The sequence below is a fragment of the Lactuca saligna genome, chromosome 7, assembly GCF_052625555.1.
Source record: "Lactuca saligna cultivar CGN05327 chromosome 7, ASM5262555v1, whole genome shotgun sequence".
Taxonomy (NCBI): domain Eukaryota; kingdom Viridiplantae; phylum Streptophyta; class Magnoliopsida; order Asterales; family Asteraceae; genus Lactuca; species Lactuca saligna.
Window position 1 is genome coordinate 35,935,612 of NC_136423.1, and position 18,131 is coordinate 35,953,742.

General features: G+C 33.8%; 1 pseudogene; it reads right to left on the reverse strand.

The window, feature by feature from the left end:
- Positions 1–16,366: 16,366 nt before the first annotated feature.
- Positions 16,367–17,400, reverse strand: LOC145003988 (uncharacterized; annotated as a pseudogene).
- Between the last annotated feature and the right edge of the window lie 731 nt (positions 17,401–18,131).

Sequence of the window (18,131 nt, forward strand, 5' to 3'; positions counted from 1 at the left end):
CTTTGACTCGTCCAAGGTTGACCAGTTGTCTTCCAGGGGTATTTTGGTAATTAAGGGTATTTATTGAGTTGTATGTTTTGATGTTTAGTGAAGGAGTTCGTGCCGGAGTTCGGAGCAGCGGGATCTTATCTTTTCAGCCGGCAGTTTCGAGGTGAGTTATTCTCACTATATCAACAGGGTCTAAGGCACCAAGGCCGGCCCTTTATTGTATTGAGATTCGGTTATGGTTATTATGTTATTGTTTGATGTGTCTGCATCCTGGTAGCTAGGATGGTACATGCTAGGAGGCCTTGCTAAGGTCAGTGTTCCCGATACACAAAGTGATGCTATGCTAGTGACCGGTTAGGTCGGTAACCCGGTTAGGGTAATGATATGCTATGTGATCTGCTTGTTCGGTTTGTTGACGATGACTGTTATATGAGTGTATGTTTTGTGCACATGGTTGTTTGGACTGGAGATGGGTTGAGGCGGGTCCTGCTTTGTGCTGTAGGCCAAGATACCCAAGGCGGACCGGTTGTTCCGAAGGCCCAGCGAGCGGTCCGGATAGGCTGTAGGCCGCACGAGGGCGGACCAGACGTGCCGAGGCTCGGAGAGTGGACCAGGCCGACTGAAGGCCCGATGCGGCCGGACCAGTCACACTGTAGACTCAGAGAGTGGACCAGGTGGGTTGAAGGCCCGATGCAGGCGGACCAACCCCACTGTAGACTCGAAGGACATGACTAGACCCGGAGGATGGATCCGTTGGACTGAAGGCCCGATACGGCGGACCAGTCACACGGTAGACCCGATATGCATGGTTGTTCTATGTTCTGTTATGTTATGTATGTTTTATATGTTTTGGACCGGAAGGTCGTAGCCTGGAAGGGCGTATACGTGGTTGGTATTTTGGGGGTATCTCACTAAGCTTTCGGGCTTACAGTTGTGGTTTAATGTTTTTCAGGTTCTTCAGGAGACTGTGGCAAGGCGAAGGCGCGATCGTACCGCTCCTCATGATTTTGTAGCAATGTGATTCTGGGAATACTCTAATGACTTGTATTAAAAACCTTTTTGTAAACATTTTAATGAAAATCGGGTCGTTTTGAAAAATTTAAATTGGTTGTATTTTTCGGATGTTACACCGAGAACCACAGGATAACCTTCGCAGCCAAGAATACCTGATCAAGTGTGAAAGTAGTTACATTAAGCCGCATGATCCATGTCCCGAAGAGATTATAGACTTGACACTAGCCTAGGTGTTAGTTGAAGGGTTATGCAGGAGCATGCACTTTCCGCACTAGAGTAAACCAAATTCTTAGAGATTCATTGGACTATTAGGTATTCCACGAATACTATCTCATACATAAATAGTAGCACCAACTCCCGAGATAGTCCAACACTGGTCTGGTGAAACCCTATCTCCCTGACCCTCAGGGTTTCCGCATCTCATGATCCGTTAGTGTAGATTCATTTTGCACATGCTTGAGATAAACACTATATAGCAAGCGAATAACGATAGTCACGCAACCCACTCGATGATCTAGAAAAACTCTATCAACCAGTTGACAGGAAACGTGAGACCAAAGACCACCCGAGCTTTCTAAGAACCAACCTGAAGGACTACACCACCAGTACGAGAGAGAACGTTAGGAACTTCGGAATGGCGATCATGCCAGTGATGATCATGCCATAGAAGTACACTATGTTCTAAGTACTGAAAATCCCTACCATTCCGAGAGCTTAGGACCATATGGGAATCCCCATGGAGACTTGGTCCAACCCTTTTCAGGCCGCTACTACCTTCGGATATACCGCAAGATTCACACCAGACCGATCCACTTTTTAGACTTGAGATGTGATTGCCCGACATCACTCTTCGTACCCCACTCATTTCGATAGAATCCATTGAAAACTCTAACCTCATAGATACAGTAGTTGGAACCCACTAGCTACACGAGATGGAATCCGCATCCCGTACGTGAAGGTCTGTTGGAATGACAAACACAGACTAGAGTTCGCTGGGGAATGAGAAGACAAACAGAATAGGAAGTACCCTCTTACCTGTACTTGGCCATTCACACCTACTTCCTTGCCTAGACCTGCATTTCGGGACGAAATTCCCTCTAACGAGGGGATGATGTGACAACCCAAGCTGTTCCGTTACATTTTCCCGTTACCGTTAACGGAATATTCCAGTTTATAAAAGTTCCATTAATTAGAGGTCGTCAAGTAAATAAACATTTCATTCGTTTACATTTAATATGCAGTTAAAGTCGTGATAAAAGGAAATAAAAACACATAACACATATTTTCCATTAAATTGGAAAATGTTAGTTTTTATTATTACGACCACTAAATCGGGTGAGACCAAAAGACTAGTTAAACGACAGTATCGGGTAGAATATCACTGAGCTCCAACTCCCACCCATATATAAGGGGGAGTAAACTCCATTTGGAGACTTTTTCACCCTCTCCCTCTATACTCTCTCTCTAGACTCGTTTTCGCCCCGAATCCGCAACCAAACGTTTCCAAATCCTAAGTCCGCTTACCCTAGCTTATTCTAAACATTATGATTTGTGTTTATAACCCAAAAATCGGACTTAGAAGCAATGGAAAATGAGTTTACGGCCTAAGCTCCTCCTTAGGCCATAAACACCTAAAATAAGGCCAAAATGACCCAAACTTGTCCCTAATGGCTTGGAAATAAATAGAGGAATTAGCCTAGGAGTGTTTGCACATTAAAACACAATGATTTAGGGCATAAAAGGGAGTTTACGGCCCAAGCACAAGCTTAGGCCGTAAACACCTCTAAACCTTGCAAAAGTGCCCCAAAAACACCCCTAAAAGGCACGCCATGACGTGAGGCGTGGCTTCGCCGTTACGAAAAGCTTCATAACGTTGCTGTTAGGCGTGACGCGTGGCGAGGCGTGATATGGCGTGCTATGGCGTGTTATGGCGCGTGTTTTTTTGTTTGAGACATAGTTATTTGCTCTTTGTTATGTCTTTTCAAATCGGAGATACAGATATTGTGGTTTTTGTTAAATTTTTGTTATTAGTTATTGATCTTAACACTTTTAAAAAGTAGTTATGTTTAATATAAATTTATATTTATGTGGTAATATAATTTTAAATTAATACAAAATCGCCGCCTTACTTCACGCCTTGAAAAACGCCATGGCTCGTTAAGCTTGAGGCTTGGCCTTGCCGCCACGCCACGCCTCACGTCATTTAGAACCTTGTATATATATATATATATATATATATATATATATATATATATATATATATATATGGGAAAAGTGAATATACCCTTAAGGGTATATAAGCTTAGGTACCCAAACTCACCATACTACGTCGTTTTGTATCATATATATAAATTGTAATTGTCCAGTGTTCTTATAATTCAACTTCTAACTTGATTTCATTCAAAGATTTTTATAAATTTCACACTTATTTTCCTCTTACATAATTTTCATTTTCAACTATAATATATATAGCCTAATTGATGTTCGTCAAAAAGATGTGATGTAAGAGGAAGATAATAATGAAATTTTAAAAATCTTGAAAGTAAATAAAGTTAAGGATTGAAGTTGAAGAACATTATAATAAATATATCAAACAAAATGACGTATTATGATGAGTTTGGGTACCTAAGCTTATATACCCTTAAGGGTATATTCACTTTTCCATAATATATATATATATATATATATATATATATATATATATATATATATATATATATATATATATATATATATATAGAGAGAGAGAGAGAGAGAGGTTCATATATAATTGTGTGAATGTATGGTTAATTTTGGACCAATTATTTGATCAGTAGCGAGGCTATATACATCAAAGGTGGGTCATTCGACCCACCTATTTTTTTATTTGTATAAAGGGTTATATACAAATATAAATTGTGAACTACCTTAAATATTTTAAATCAACCACCTTAATGCTTTGGGCAATAACAAATATGCATAAATGAAGATTTTCAAAACATATTATTGGTTTTTATAGGTTTCATTTAAATAGTGAACCCTGTTTACGTTCTAGATTCGCCATTTTATTTGATAGGGGTACTTTGGTAACATAGTTAATAAAATTAATTATATATATATATATATATATATATATATATATATATATATATATATATATATATATATATATATATATATATATATATATATATATATGGAAGATATTTGAAAATCAAAATTAGAATCTCATATTGATGGAATTTTTATCGTTGCCATTTTAACCCTATACATTTAAAGAACAATAAACCATCATCTTTTTCGTACCTACAACATCGCCACTAGACACATCGCTCACCACCAACGACCTTCATATCTCTATTGCCACCGGTCAACGTCATTGGCATTTATCTTTACCTCCAACGACCACCATATCTCTATTGCCACCGGACAACGTCATCGATATTTATCTTCATCTCATATTGACGTCATCAACACCACACCACTGTAACCATCATCATCCAGAGATCATCTTCCTATTTTATTTAATCACAATCACGAAGAGATCATCGTCCTCTTTTTTTTTCAATCGCAAAACCAAGGTATCATCATCATCTCTTTTTATTTTTATTGTTATGATTTCGAGTTTATATAGATTCTATTTATTATCTTTCTCTTTTTTTCGCAATTATGTACCAAATTAAACTCGACCAAAATTATATCGCAATATATTTTGTTTACACTACATTGAAAGAAGATAAAGCAATTCGAAATCATAAGTTCCACTTCCTTAGCAGTTCATCCAGTAAACATGGTTATACATAATGCAATTTTTTAAGAATACAGATTAAAAGTAATTTTCAACCATTTTATTTTTTAAGAACATGGTTACATATAAATCTTAATCATTCTTAAAGAATTCAAAATAAAAATCTAATCACCATATTCTCATTTTAAATTATTTATACTTGTTCATTATCTTAAAATTCTTTACATTAATTGGATAATTTATATGCAATTCTTTAATAAGACATATTAGAAACAAACTTTTAACTATTCCATTCTTAAAGTATGAGGCTACTAACAAGACACTTGTTGTATTCTTAAAGAATATAAATCAAAAACCTTTTTTTGTGTTAGGATTATCGTCACTAATAACTATAACGTTGAACATGAATACATAATTCGTTAAGAATATACACTAGAGAAATTGTTTTAACATTTTTGTTCTTATATAATAATTTTCGCATTCTTAAAGAATACAAATTAACAAACCATTTTTTTGTTAGGTTTATACAACTACTTGACCTTTTTGTTTATGAAAATCTTTAGTAATTGTGATAACAAGAAAAACAGATTTAATAAGAATAAAGTTATGAAACAAAATCCCTTACTATCATTAATTTCCTAAATTGTTATCGAACAAATCGTGAAATTTACCAATATCAATTATTTTAAAATATAAAATAATTTTTTTATTAATTACCATTATGCTATTGTCATTTTAACCCCTTATTTTTTTTTAATCTAGTAGATACAAATGGTCATACAATCACACAATTTTTACAATTCATATTTAATTCTAAAATTATATATATATATATATATATATATATATATATATATATATATATATATATATGGGTGAAATCTGTTGAAATTTCATAGTTTTCCAACAACCGAAGAACTAAATGTGAAAAGTTAATCAAAATTAACTCATTAAGAGTATGATCGTCATCTTACCAATATCATTTAATGTTTAATTTTTTTGTTATTGGAAATATGAATAAAAATGTGTAAAAAATAACATAATAAATCAAAAATTTGGATTTATATCATAAATTAATAATTTTTTATTTTAAAAAAAAATACAAATTAATTTTTTTTAGAAGACGTGAAATTAAAAATAAAATGACATTTCTTTTTAAAAAACTACAAATTTTTTAAAATCAGTAAGTTTTTTAATCAGTAAATTAAAAAATAACTAGACATTAAAAAAACTATACTTTTATTTAACTAAAAAATCAACGTTTTAGGTGCACATATGTATTTTTTTGAAGTGCATATATGCAATTTTTTTTTGAAGTGCATATATAGATATTTTTTATAGAATAATGTTCGTAATTAAATTAAAAAAAAACTCATTTATTACTAATTTATAAATATAATAGTACGAGTATTTTATTCGATATAAAATACATATAAAAACAAGAAAAAAAAACTATAAAATTTCAAAGCGTTTTCATGTATTCCTATCAAGACTTCTCTACTTTTTTCAATTTATCACATTTCACATCTTAAATATTTTCCACCAATTTTTCCAAATCTAAAAGAAATTAAAAAAAAATGATTAATACAAGAACATTTAAAAAAATACATATGTATATATCATGTAAGATTTGCATATGATTATATCAAGAGAGATTTACATGCGATTATATAATGTGATATTCACATGTGATTGTATCTTTTAAGATTTAAATATGAAATTAACAAAAAAAAATTTAAAAACAATTAACGAACATTACTCACACAAAATGAATGTGTACATATAGACGTAATTCATATGTAATTAACTTGTGGTTTATATGTGAATCACATTCTTCACTTGTCATTTACTTGTGAATTATATGTGATTCATATATGAATTACATGTGCTTTACATGTGAATCAAATGTAATTCATATGTAATTTACTTATTATTTACATGTGAATCACATGTATTAATATGTGATTCACATGTAAATTACATGTGATTCATATGTAAATTAAATGTGAATCACATGTTATTCATATATGACTCCTTTGTGATTTACATGTGAAACACTATATACTCAACAAGTACCAAATGCTAAAAGAAATTCATGTTTTTGTTACAGGTATGATGATAAATCCAAATCCATCCCAAAACATATTCACAACATCATAAACATATGGATATTCTAAATTCAGTGATATTAGACTTATACAATATACAATCCTCTATATCTCGATGAACATAAAAGAATTCATTGGACCATGAACTCAAAAAATTAGATGATTGTCATCTTTAGGGAAGATACTTCATTATAGTTCTATATGGCTGAAACATCCCAAAAATACGGTCCAAAATTTGAATTTTTAATCATTAATACAGTCTCAGGCTACAGTCATTGTGCGTGCACTGCAATCATCTCAAGCTATACCCTTTGCTACCAGAAGTACCTGAACCAAAAACTGAAACTGTAAGCACGAAGCTTAGTGAGTCTCTTAAACTATCACATACCATACACATAATCATATAATCACATAATAACATATCAAGGGTCTTGCCCGCTTCATTGGGCCCTGCCCAACAACAAACAATGTCTGGCATTGGGCCCCTTCCAACATTGGACCAAAATCCGGCAACGGGCCCCGCCCGGCTGTAACGCCCCAAATTTTCAAATACCAATATTAACTTAACATGTTCTTAAAATTTCTAAAATTCAAAAATTCAAATACTAGTATCATTATTAATAATAATTGTGGAAACGAATAGAAATTTAAATAAACAATTGGTACGTTACGTCCTCCTCAAGGCTTGTCGCCATCTTCAAGTCTCAGCTTTATCCTTCCCATTCCCGCTACCACTCGCTATATTATTTTCTGGGTTGCGTGCATTTAAAAATTCTAATTGGTAAGCCTAGGGCCTAGTGAGTTCGTGGTTTTCATGCATTTTGATGTCAATAAAATAAAAAACAAATGCAACAATTTATCAAGTATAATTCGTTTCATTTCTTACCACAATTGGTGACACATTAGGGAACTACTGTCATTTTCAGGGAACAAGTCCCTCCGCTAGGCACAACAAATATGCTTACGGCTAGTTAATCAGAGCGTAAGCTCTCCACCGTGTACTGACACTCTGTACGACGACTACTAATAAGACCGTGTAGTTAATACACGTGTTCCCTAAATATATGTCACCCACTGTTTTCACCCTTTTACATGAAATAGTTCATAAAATTCACAAAAATATTCATAGCAATAACAACGGTAACATGTAATTGCAAATAAATCAGCATCAACTTTTCATCCAAGCAACCACAAAATTCACACGAAACTCACCTTGTTGGCGTTTAGGTCTTAACCAAAGCTTGTCACGCTACATGCACCCTACATTCCACCAATAATTTTTTTTTTCTAAGTCAGCATTCCTAGAAAAAACATCCTATGTGTGCTCATTTTGGTTCAACTAGTCAGACGTCTTATTCGCCCAAATAAGAGTCATTCACTTACATTAATTACGATGTTCGTTATCAAATTTTAAGAGCAATCAAATCTTTTAAATAGCAAAACTAAATAAAACCAATAATATTAAGAGAGGATCAACCAATTTATTAAAAATGTAGGGACCATCTTGTAAACTTTTATTTACAATCCAAAAGCAATCGTTTTTAAAATAAACTATTAAGTTATTAATACTTCAGGACCATTTATGTAACTTAAAAGTTTGAACTCGTAAATAGAGAATTTTATAATAGAAATTTAATTTAGTGGAGAGAAACTAAGGCTTTCTTTTGAAAAAAGGAACAAATCGTGTTCCAGTCTGACAACCATATATTTAGAGTATATATATATATATATATATATATATATATATATATATATATATATATATATATATATATATATATATATATATATATATATTATAAAAACATTGTTATACAGCCTTCGATCCGGACCCGATTTTTACCTTCTTCTCTGCCCGAAAATATCTACAATTTTCTGCCATTTCTAAGTGCTAAAAGCTCCGATTTTTGTGATCAATTACCCCAATTAGTTCCTAAAAAATAACTATTTCATATCTCCACCTTTTCTAACATAAATCCATACTATTAACTAATAAATTAACCCAAAATTCTGAAAATAACATATTTATCATATCAATATAAAATTTTGGGTTTTCTTCAAATTCATATACTTTATGGCCGAATCGGAAGCTTACTGTTGAACCAAAACATGTAATGCACGACATAAAGACACTCAAACAATCTAATCAAGCTTACATTAGAGATCATACCTTAATTGCCAAAAAAAAAACTCCGAAAATCTTGAAGAACTTCTAGCTCGTACTTCTTCTTCAATTCTCAGTTGATTTCCAAAATTCTTGTGAGATTTTCACTCAATTTTTCGAGCTATATATATTGCCTAAGTCCATAACTGAGGAACCCCTTTCATATTCTCAAATTTACAGCATTTTTGAAGATGATGTTTTTTTTGCCATTAATCTCCATTATTTTCCCCTAATTGACTCATTAACTTTGAATTAATCATTATTTTGTATTAATACAATCTGATTATGAATTATTACAAACTCCCCCACTTTAGAAAAATTTTGTCCTTGAAATTCGAATTAAGCAAATAAATGAGGGTATTTAGTCTTCATACCTCGTTCAGTTTCCCATGTCGCTTCTGAACCTTTATGATACTGTCACATCCCTAATTTCACTGTCAGAAAAGACTGATTTGTTTATGCTTTGTTTTATAAAATCAGAGTAATCTTTTGATTAAAAGAGTTGCGGAATTTGTTCCCAAAACAAAATATGATAAAATTTATCAAAATGTTTCTTAAAGAGAATATATTTTCATTAAATAATAAAACCTCGGGATGTCATGTTCCGATACAGACCAAAAGCATAAACAATATAAAATAGACCTTACAACAGTTATTTATAACTACTGATCTATAATCCAAAATCTCTCGTCAAGTCCACCAACTTATACCCTTGTGTCATTACCTGTAATGCAATGAAAATTGAGTGGGTCAGGCTTGGGAGCCTGGTGAGCATATGGGGTTTTCAACCCACAATAATACATTTATTATATTCAATCATCAAACAATCAACCCAAATACGCATCCCCATTATCCTCTTTATTTCTTAAGGTTTTACCCTAAGAATCAACTATCCTTTATCCATTCGTTCCTAAGGATTTACCTAAGGAATCGACACGAAGTCCATTGCTGCCAAATTTTATCTATTAGGTACTAAATCCATAGCTATCAAGCGCTAACCCCATAGTCACCAAGGTTCACTCAACATGCGCTAACTCCTTAGTCGCCAAGGTTTACTTTAACATGCGCTAACTCCATAGTCACTAGGCGCTAACTCCATAGTCACCAAGGTTTATACAATAGTCACTACGTCTCATAGTTGCCACTATTTCATCTACCCCTGTTCTACCCAACATATTTTGTAGATATAAAATACATATATAGTTTGAATCAGTTAACACCCGTATAAAAACATCAATTCCAAGCCCATCTCAAATAGACAAATAATACATAACATATAACACGTATTTCATAGCTAATACTTTATATTTATGTGTTAGAAGAAAGTAACCACACACTTACATGATTTGACCATGCTCGGACAACACTACGGCTTGTAACACTACTAGAAAAACAGCCTTTTACGACGCTCATTGCGCGTCGTAAATGGCTCAGACGACGCGTAAATGCGCGTCAAGGAAGGCCCTGTCATAAAGAGATACGACGCGCTTTTACGCGTCGTCTATAGACGACGCGCATTTACGACGCTCATTTACGACGCGCAGTTACGACGCGCCTTTACGACACGCAATGCGTATCAAGGAAGACCCTGTCATAAAGGAAGACAACACACATTCGCGTGTCGTAACCTTACGACGCGCGTGTTAATGACACACAATGCGTATCAAGAAAGACCCTGTCAAGAAAGGCCATGTCATAAATGAAGATGACACACATTTTTGCGTATCATAATTTTAAATGTTTAAAATTTTTTTTTTTTATAGATTTACTAATTTTCAAATTAAATTTACATTTAATGCATCATAATAGAAAATAAAATATCATATACAAAATATATAATCCATTTCATAAAATTTAATGTCATACAAAAATAGAATCCATTGCATAATATTTTATTACAAATTTAACATTTTTTTTGTTTCCGTACTTTGACAATTTATGCTGCTGCTGATTCCGGAGCCAATCTACGACTGCATTCCAGAGCTGATTCAGTGGAAAGAGCATCCCAGACTCCATCACTTGAAATTACAAGCCGCCCACAAGCAGAGGATAACTGAAGATCATGAATAAATAAAAGTTGTTAATAAAAAGAGGAATAAATTGAGTTTAATTACTAATCACCAACACTCAAACCAATTAATGAAAGTTAAAGCATCTAAATAATATAACATGGGATGCAAATATATCATGCATCGTACAAACAATGAAGATTTTTAGTTTCTGGAAGATTATTGGCATCATTGGGATTAAGAGTTTTCTTTGCTTATCCACTGTACCTCATATGTTTCCATCACATTTGAAGGATTATAATGCTACATAGCTCTATTAAAGACGCTGAAATATCTCTCTATTGTTATGCATGAAATCAAGACATATGATCTTCTAATACTAGAAAACAAGAGCTATTCGGAATAATAAAGCTACATACCTGAGTTTGCAAGAGGTATCGCAAGGTGCTGCCGACTCAAAACCAAGCAGCCTTAGGCACTTATCAAGGACTGAACTGAGGATGCACATCTGATAGAAAAAAGTTAAAAGTATAATTACAAGGATTAATAAAAGTTATTCTTCAATAATGAGTTTATAAGGAGTTTCAAGATTTTATGACTCTTTTCAACATCTGTAAAAAGTTTCTCAATTGTAATAGCAGTACTTCTGTTGAATATGTAATGTGTGATATTCGCAGTTGTACCTGTCCCTTGTTCACCAAGGAAAACATAAGAACTAGGGGAGAAGAAAATAGGGATTAGAACAGCAGAAACAAGAAAAAACAGAGGAACAATATTGGTTGGTGCTATAGATAACTTAACTGAATAAAACTTGGTTCTTAACATATTAAAAGGACAACGGTTACACCTATATATGCTAAATAAGATAGCATCCAAATATAACTTGAGGGGTAGACACAAGAATTTTCAACAATAGTGGCACCAAAGCCTGTAACAACAAAAAAGATAACATCAAGGCTTATCTAAAAGAAAACCAAATAAGCTCAATACACTTTAATAGCAACATGATAGAAGCATATGGCAGTAGAACTAATCAGGTTATGTATAAAACTAGATACATTATATATTATACATAGATATAAATATAGGGAAATAATTTACATACGTGAACAACATCATTCCTTTGCTTCCTACGTTTTTTAGAGGCCTGAACTTGCAACTGGAGTTCCCTTATTGCATTAAGTATTTCTGCAAAGAATTTCCTCTTCCTCGTTTCTACTCTATTCTTTTCTTCCTCCTCTAATTTTGTTAGTCTGTGCAGCAAATGATGTTAAAAGAAGAATAAGTATTAAACTAATAACTTCTTTTTTCCAAAAGCATACAAAGAAAATTCATAAACTTTTATCAACTAGTCAAAGAAAATATCCATCAAGATTCAAGATTTACCTTAGCATCTCGTTTCTTCTTTTATCAACTTTTATCAACTAGATGAAAGTACACAGTTGTTTGTTGCATTTAACCCATTAAATGTTAATCTTTAGATACAAAAGAGAATATGGAAAAGCAAGATGTTATAAACTACAATCTACCTTAAGTCCATAGAGTTCAAGCAAACACTTTGACTGAAGGTCTTCACCTATGCTTGTAGGTAATTCTAAATTCATGATAAAGAAACAAATGAGTAAAGTTAAATGATATCTACTAACAACTTCACCTGCCAGTAAATAAAATGTTAAAGTATAATACATATGCTTCTTATGGAAACCTTCAAGTTATGTGATTAGATCGATGTTTGACCAAAGCCTCCTCAAGGTCTGCCATTAAATCTCCTCTATTTGGAAATGGAGAGTTATTCTTTAACGATATCAAAAAGTTAGGCAAACACACCATGTAATAGTTATAAGTAGAACATATTTTACTCGGTAAATTCTCCTAAACATGAACAGTAGACCATAGGTCTAAAACTGAAACTGAAATTACTTATCCATTGAACACAGGGCCGTCCCTGAGATTTAGGGGGCCCTGTACAAATTAGGAAAAATAGGCCCTAAGACTGATAAAATATAAAATAATATAAAACAAAAATATGTAGTTTTTCATTCCATGTCATAATGAACCACACACAGGTCAAAAGCTACAAGGCAGTTCACGTAGACAAATAGAAAAGTTGAATTCAACTAGAGAGAATTGCAAGAACAGGTAAACCACTGCTATCTTCAATGCTCATAATGGTTTCTACACATTCATAAAGTATTGCATTCCCTGCATTCTTGTTTGACTCAGTTTTTGTTGCCACCTACATAAGGAATTTCTTAAATTCTTATAATTTTGAATTATATATCACAATTCACAATGAGCTTTATTAAAATAAAAGCTAACCTAGGTAAGAATGTGATTCATGGAATCACTAGCATCAGCATCTCCATGGCCCAAAACATGCAAAAGGCGAAGCAGTCTTATACGAAGAAAAGGGTCTGCAATACCCGAAACATCATATTCAGGAGCATATGCGTTGTTGACAACATCCTTCAAAACTTTCACCAACACCTCTGTGCATTTCTATACCAATGGAAGAAAAAAGAAAATATATCTCATCACTAAAATTACTAATTTGCACTTATAGAATCATATGTGAAACAGTTCTTAGCGCAAATACACAGTAGAAAGATAAAGAAAGAGAACAAGAACTAAAGGAAGACAATCCCAACAAATAATAGAGGATCTTTAACAAGATCAAGTATATTTACCTTCCTGAAAATTTCAAGAGCCTCTTCATTAAGGTTACAGAGCTGGATTGCTATTAAAAGAACCCCATGATGTTTTTATTTAAGTAAGGAAACAACAGGGTTGACAAGATTTTCTGCAAGGTTAGGGACCTTCTTTACAATCCTTATTAAGCACAATGTTTCCTGTAAATTGTAAGAACTTATGTGAGTATGATTCTTCATATGAAATGTGAGAATTAGATGAAACATCCTTGAGAGATCATGAAATGAAATAAATGTTAACATCAGCTTACTTTCTTTTGAATATTTGGATCTCGAAATTGCAGCAATCTTTCAACTTCAGGTGCAAGATCACGAGCCATTTCTGCAGAACATGTATTACCCAAAGCACAAAGAGCTAGTCCCACAATGTACTGATTGGTGTGGTTAAGATCTCTACAGATGATGAAAAAAAAAGATTCTCAAGTCAACCATGTTGCTTGAACACAAGATACAGGAAAGATAAGAGTGAAGAAGCACATTCTTTTCTAACAGCAGCACGCTCTTCTGCAGCAGTTTTGTAGGCTCGTATTGCCCTAATAATGTCCCTGCAATAGACCAATAATGTTTCATTTACAGTTTCAGACCCAACTAATTAACAACAAATTACATATGTGGTATGAAATGTAGTCAAATCTTTTACAGGTGAAGGATAAACCAAAAAGATGGAAAATCTTAAGTAGAGAGACATATGGTTTGCGAGGGATGGTTCATGACAGAGTTCACAGATTATCTTCAAACCCAGATTAGGATCTTATAAGTTAGTGACAGTGTCTTACTCATTTGAGTGACCCATCCAATCGGGAAATACATGGATGAATTCCATTAAATGTACGCAAATCAAATGCCCCAACTATTACGAACGCGAACTAACTCTCAATATAGACAACTTGAGATAACGTTAATACAAATTAGGTCGAAATGAAGAACTAGTTCAAAATTGATCACAAGGAAAAGCTTTAAAACATAAGATCAATTGTAAACAAGCAACTCACCTTAGACGCGTCCTAGACAAAAAGGGCTTCATGATTAGGTCGGTTTTGAAACCGCGAGAGAGCTCGATCAGATCTTGAGATGTTTAGTACAAAAATGAACCATATAACCGGGTTGTAGACCGGTGACTGCAATTATATGTATGTTTGATCAAATCGAGATCTGGGGAAAGGTCAATTACGAGGATCTGAAGAGGAATTTGAGATCTGTAACCTATGGATGCTAATGGAAACGTGATGATGATGACCAAAAATCTTGATTTCTCTTGTTAAATTCTTAGTTCAATCCGAGCTAGGGCTTGTAAGGCCCTAAATCGCTGGCGCTGTGTGGGATGAGAAGCGGTAAGGTCCTAAATCGTCGACTCTAGGATATAAGTAGATGGAGCATGTAAGTTCTTCACACTTTCAAGCATAATTGTAACCCAATCGTCGGCTCAAGCATAATTGTAACCCAATCATAGTCACTCAATGCGAAAATATGCAATTTTGGAACGGCGGAACTCTATGGCGAAACTGATAGCAGCTTGTACACTTTCGGAGTTGTACTTCTTGAGATATTGTCAGGCGAAGAAGGCAAGTGACGAACGAAGGAAGGAGTGTCGATAACTAGGCAAGGCAGCAGTCGAATCTATGGAGGGGGAAGAAAGGATCGTAATTAGGGCAAGAAGGAAACAAAAGTGGAGGATAAAAAAGAAGGCGGGTGTTCAAAATTTTTGGGATTTTATTTTCCCCCTATCTACTAAATGCGCTTTTCATTAAAATTATAAAGCGAAATTCATAGAGGACGCCCATTTAAGATACAGCGCCCTCCGTGTTTTTAATTTTTTCTCGTATGACGCTAATTCAAGGGCACGCAATAATGCGTGACCTAAATCCTTAAATTTTTTGAAGAGATGATGATTTTTTAACGTCACTCTCCATTGCGTAACATAAATCAATGAGTATCGTGGTTTGCGCGTCGTAAAAGGCAAATTTTCTTGTAGTGTAAAGTAGTATTCTTTGGTGAAACCGGAATATCTTCACTCACCGGGTTTCTTGCGGACTGAGCTTCGGCTTGGGAATTTCACTTCTCGGGATCTTCGGGGCCTCGGGACTTGCTTCGGGTCTCGGGAATGATACCGAGGCTTCGGGGGTATTTCTTTGCATGTAAATCGATGCAATACAGGTGAGAGATGAGAGAATAACACCTTGCTCCCGAGTTCACTAAAGGAAAGAAAAGAAAAGAAAGGAAGAACAAGGAGAGAAAAGAAAAGGAAGGGAACGGAAATAATAAAGTATTCAGTGCTCCCGAGTTCGAAAGAAAGGAAAAGAGAGTATTCATTTTAGGTGCTCCCGAGTTCATTAAAGGAAAGAAAAGAAAGTAAAAGAAGATAATTATACCCTTTTGTGTTTTTGAGTAAATATTAAGTCTTTACATCCCCACATTCATTCTACCGTACCCCCTACCCCAAAAAAACCAACTCTCCCTTCCTCCCCTCTACTTAAAACATTAAAAAAACAATTTTATTTTAACATAAAGTAAATTGTAAAAAGGGAAACCGCATGTTATTCAATTGTTTTCAAGATGCAAAACGAAAACCACAAACAACTCAAAAAAAATAAAAAAAACCAAAATCATAAACGCATTAGATCAATCCAGTAACAATCACCCAAGGTTATTTAATCACGTGCACCCATCATATCTTTGAGGACACCCATCCGTATCTGAAGGGGACAACTGAACAATGTCCTAGCTTTTGCTTGATTTGTTGCCAAAAAATTTAGAGCCCTCGGTAATTCATGGGGTTCCAAACCCACCAACTCCAATTCTCTATAAATTTCTTCCCCTGTATATTCCCGAGGATAAGCTCTATCAAAAATTATATTACCCTCCCTGATAGCACCAGCCACATTATCAACCGATTTCATTATCTTTGAGTTAATATCTTCTTCTTCGTCGTCGTCTTCAAATTTCCTCTTTTTACTCTTACACTTCTTTTCACTTGAAGACTGTTCTTGTGAAAAAGGAGGTGGAATAACATCCTGAATGTTATCATCAAGATCAACATATTTGTTCTCCAAATGAATTTCATTGTTAGCTAACATGTCATCAACTTCTTTAATTGTTTCAACTTGAATATTTTCATTTTTATTTAATCGGGCATTTCTTTCTTTCGCTGTCTCAGCATGTGCACCAGATGCCTTATCCCTTGCAAATAACATCAACATCTCATCGAAGTATGCAATCTTTTTTGTCTTTAACGACACATCCTCAGGTTTTGACTGTATAACAACACAAAAATAATTAGTATTGCAAACGATAACATAAAATATTTTAAAAAAATAACATAGACATAAAATGAACAATTACTTTTATTAAATTATCCCATACTTCTTCCTACGCTTCTATTAGTTGAGTAGACGAATTCCAAGAGAACCCGCTCATAGAAATTCCCTTAAACACATCGTACCATTGCGAAAAATGTTTTTTTTAAGGTTTTGTAGCGATTCTTCAAATGACTTTTGGTAATATCCATTTGATGGTTTGTGTTCAATTCCTCAACCATTTGAGCATATGCAGTTGGTGTGAAACTACCATTCACCCTATTGCCTATCTCTTGTTGTTTAATCATCGCTTGGATGTACGCATAATCCATTATTTCTGACCATTTAACTTGTTCCTTTTCACTACCACCAGCTTCCTGTTTGATCATGATGACTTTGCACATAGGAATAAAAATTAAAGAATGGTACATTGTTAGACCACAATATGAAGGATAATACTAATAAAAAATATGAAGGGTAAATAACATAATTAATCTCAAAAACCAATCATCAATACAATGTGAAATTGTAAACAAAATGTATCAAAATGAAACTTGTTTTACATATTAATTTAATTGTTTGAATGTGTCAAATAATTTGCCCACATTTCATTTGCAATTGAATTCCTTAGTTGCTCTGCCATTCTATTACCCTCATATGTTTCTGTTGAATTACAACGATCTTGCTCTTGTGGTCCGTTTAAGATCTCTTGCATCACCTCATCTTCAAGATTTATGTCGCGGTCTTCATCTAATAAAAAGTTGTGTAGAATACAACATGCCAAAAATATGGCAGATTGTGTTTCACTAGAGTAAAATGGTTCCGTTGTACTTCGAATGATAGGAAACCTTCTTTTAAGGACACCAAAAGCTCGCTCAATGGTGTTACGTAAAGAAGCATGACGAAGATTAAACAACTCTTTAGAATTTTGTGGACCACGCATGGAGTACTCTTTTAAATGATATCTAACACCTCTATATGGCGCCATTAGTTTATTCGTATGAGGCAAACCCCCATCTACTAAACAGTATTTACCTATAAAGAGCTTAATCAATATTATTGAAAAATATTAGATATTGAAATTACATTGGTTTAATAAATTACCTGATGGAATTAGCAG